This window comes from Pseudophryne corroboree, chromosome 3 (genome assembly GCF_028390025.1).
Source record: "Pseudophryne corroboree isolate aPseCor3 chromosome 3, aPseCor3.hap2, whole genome shotgun sequence".
Taxonomy (NCBI): Eukaryota; Metazoa; Chordata; class Amphibia; order Anura; family Myobatrachidae; genus Pseudophryne; species Pseudophryne corroboree.
This window is the reverse complement of record NC_086446.1, coordinates 11,840,686-11,845,029: the sequence shown is the minus strand read 5'-3', so window position 1 is coordinate 11,845,029 and position 4,344 is coordinate 11,840,686.

Genomic DNA, 4,344 nt, shown 5'->3' with positions numbered 1-4,344 from the left:
GTGATGCGTGTATGGGTTACTGTTACGCTGCCCCTTGCGTGTTATGCGTGTATGGGTTACGGTTACTCTGCCACCTGCGTGTGATGCGTGTATGGGTTGCAGTTACTCTGCCCCCTGCGTGTGATGCGTGTATGGGTTGCAGTTACTCTGCCCCCTGCGTGTGATGCGTGTATGGGTTGCAGTTACTCTGCCCCCTGCGTGTGATGCGTGTATTGGTTACTGTTACACACATCACACGCAGGGGAGAGAGTAACAGTAACACATTAACAGTTACTTTGCCCCCTGCATGTGATGCGTTTTTGTTAGTTACTCTGCACCCTGCATGTAATGTGTGTGTTACTTTTAATCTGCCCCTTGCGTGTAATGCATGTATGGGTTACTGTTACTCTGCCACCTGCAATATGCATGTATGGGTTACTGATACCCTGCAGTCTGCGTGTGATACTTGTATGGGTTACTGGTACTCTGCCGCCTGCGTGTGATGCGTGTATGGGTTACTGTTACTCTGCCGCCTGCGTGTGATTTGTGTATTGGTTACCGTTACACTGCAGTCTGCGTGTGGTTTGTGTATGGGTTACTGTTACTTTGCCCCCTGCGTGTGATGTGTGTATGGGTTACTGTTACTCTGCCCCCTGTGTGTGATGTGTCTATGGGTTACCATTACTCTGCCGCCTGCATGTGATGTGTGTTTGGGTTACTGTTACTTTGCAGCCTGCGTGTGATGCCTGTATGGGTTACTGTTACTCTGCCGTCTGCGTGTGATTTGTGTATGGGTTACTGTTACTCTGCCCCCTGCGTGTGATGCGTGTATGGGTTACAGTTACTCTGCCCCCTGCGTGTGATGCGTGTATGGGTTACAGTTACTCTGCCCCATGCGTGTGATGCGTGTATGGGTTACAGTTACTCTGCCGTCTGCGTGTGATACGTGTTTGTGTTACTGTTACTCTGCCCCCTGTGTGTGATACGTGTTTGTGTTACTGTTACTCTGCCGTCTGCGTGTGATGCGTGTATGGGTTACTGTTACTCTGCACCATGCGTGGGATGCGTGTATGGGTTACTGTTACTCTGTCCACTGCGTGTGATGCGTGTTTGGGTTACGGTTACTCTGCACCATGCGTGGGATACGTGTATGGGTTACTGTTACTCTGTCCCCTGCGTGTGATGCGTGTATGGGTTACAGTTACTCTGCCCCCTGCGTGTGATGTGTGTATGTGTTACTGTTACTCTGCCGTCTGCGTGTGATGCGTGTATGGGTTACTGTTACTCTGCTGTCTGCATGTGATGCGTGTATGGGTTACTGTTACTTTTCTCCTTGCGTGTTATGCGTGTATGGGTTATTGTTACTCTGCACCATGCGTGGGATTCGTGTATGGGTTACTGTTACTCTGTCCCCTGCGTGTGATGCGTGTATGCGTGTATGGGTTACAGTTACTCTGCCGCCTGCATGTGATGCGTGTATGTGTTACTGTTACTCTGCCGTCTGCGTGTGATGCGTGTATGGGTTACTGTTACGCTGCCCCTTGCGTGTTATGCGTGTATGGGTTACGGTTACTCTGCCACCTGCGTGTGATGCGTGTATGGGTTGCAGTTACTCTGCCCCCTGCGTGTGATGCGTGTATGGGTTACAGTTACTCTTCCCCCTGCGTGTGATGCGTGTATGGGTTGCAGTTACTCTGCCCCCTGCGTGTGATGCGTGTATGGGTTGCAGTTACTCTGCCCCATGCGTGTGATGCGTGTTTGTGTTACTGTTACTCTGCCCCCTGTGTGTGATACGTGTTTGTGTTACTGTTACTCTGCCGTCTGCGTGTGATGCGTGTTTGTGTTACTGTTACTCTGCCCCCTGTGTGTGATACGTGTTTGTGTTACTGTTACTCTGCCGTCTGCGTGTGATGCGTGTATGGGTTACTGTTACTCTGCACCATGCGTGGGATGCGTGTATGGGTTACTGTTACTCTGTCCCCTGCGTGTGATGCGTGTTTGGGTTACGGTTACTCTGCACCATGCGTGGGATACGTGTATGGGTTACTGTTACTCTGTCCCCTGCGTGTGATGCGTGTATGGGTTACAGTTACTCTGCCCCCTGCGTGTGATGTGTGTATGTGTTACTGTTACTCTGCCGTCTGCGTGTGATGCGTGTATGGGTTACTGTTACTCTGCTGTCTGCATGTGATGCGTGTATGGGTTACTGTTACTTTTCTCCTTGCGTGTTATGCGTGTATGGGTTACTGTTACTCTGCACCATGCGTGGGATTCGTGTATGGGTTACAGTTACTCTGCCGCCTGCATGTGATGCGTGTATGTGTTACTGTTACTCTGCCGTCTGCGTGTGATGCATGTATGGGTTACTGTTACTCTGCCGCCTGCATGTGATGCGTGTATGTGTTACTGTTACTCTGCCGTCTGCGTGTGATGCGTGTATGGGTTACTGTTACGCTGCCCCTTGCGTGTTATGCGTGTATGGGTTACGGTTACTCTGCCACCTGCGTGTGATGCGTGGATGGTTACAGTTACTCTTCCCCCTGCGTGTGATGCGTGTATGGGTTGCAGTTACTCTGCCCCCTGCGTGTGATGCGTGTATGGGTTGCAGTTACTCTGCCCCCTGCGTGTGATGCGTGTATGGGTTGCAGTTACTCTGCCCTCTGCGTGTGATGCGTGTATTGGTTACTGTTACACACATCACACGCAGGGGAGAGAGTAACAGTAACACATTAACAGTTACTTTGCCCCCTGCATGTGATGCGTTTTTGTTAGTTACTCTGCACCCTGCATGTAATGTGTGTGTTACTTTTAATCTGCCCCTTGCGTGTAATGCATGTATGGGTTACTGTTACTCTGCCACCTGCAATATGCATGTATGGGTTACTGATACCCTGCAGTCTGCGTGTGATACTTGTATGGGTTACTGGTACTCTGCCGCCTGCGTGTGATTTGTGTATGGGTTACTGTTACTCTGCCCCCTGCGTGTGATGCGTGTATGGGTTACAGTTACTCTGCCCCATGCGTGTGATGCGTGTATGGGTTACAGTTACTCTGCCGTCTGCGTGTGATACGTGTTTGTGTTACTGTTACTCTGCCCCCTGTGTGTGATACGTGTTTGTGTTACTGTTACTCTGCCGTCTGCGTGTGATGCGTGTATGGGTTACTGTTACTCTGCACCATGCGTGGGATGCGTGTATGGGTTACTGTTACTCTGTCCCCTGCGTGTGATGCGTGTTTGGGTTACGGTTACTCTGCACCATGCGTGGGATACGTGTATGGGTTACTGTTACTCTGTCCCCTGCGTGTGATGCGTGTATGGGTTACAGTTACTCTGCCCCCTGCGTGTGATGTGTGTATGTGTTACTGTTACTCTGCCGTCTGCGTGTGATGCGTGTATGGGTTACTGTTACTCTGCTGTCTGCATGTGATGCGTGTATGGGTTACTGTTACTTTTCTCCTTGCGTGTTATGCGTGTATGGGTTACTGTTACTCTGCACCATGCGTGGGATTCGTGTATGGGTTACAGTTACTCTGCCGCCTGCATGTGATGCGTGTATGTGTTACTGTTACTCTGCCGTCTGCGTGTGATGCGTGTATGGGTTACTGTTACGCTGCCCCTTGCGTGTTATGCGTGTATGGGTTACGGTTACTCTGCCACCTGCGTGTGATGCGTGTATGGGTTACGGTTACTCTGCCACCTGCGTGTGATGCGTGTATGGGTTACAGTTACTCTTCCCCCTGCGTGTGATGCGTGTATGGGTTGCAGTTACTCTGCCCCCTGCGTGTGATGCGTGTATGGGTTGCAGTTACTCTGCCCCCTGCGTGTGATGCGTGTATTGGTTACTGTTACACACATCACACGCAGGGGAGAGAGTAACAGTAACACATTAACAGTTACTTTGCCCCCTGCATGTGATGCGTTTTTGTTAGTCACTCTGCACCCTGCATGTAATGTGTGTGTTACTTTTAATCTGCCCCTTGCGTGTAATGCATGTATGGGTTACTGTTACTCTGCCACCTGCAATATGCATGTATGGGTTACTGATACCCTGCAGTCTGCGTGTGATACTTGTATGGGTTACTGGTACTCTGCCGCCTGCGTGTGATGCGTGTATGGGTTACTGTTACTCTGCCGCCTGCGTGTGATTTGTGTATTGGTTACCGTTACACTGCAGCCTGCGTGTGGTTTGTGTATGGGTTACTGTTACTTTGCCCCCTGCGTGTGATGTGTGTATGGGTTACTGTTACTCTGCCCCCTGTGTGTGATGTGTCTATGGGTTACCATTACTCTGCCGCCTGCATGTGATGCGTGTTTGGGTTACTGTTACTTTGCAGCCTGCGTGTGATGCCTGTATGGGTTACTGT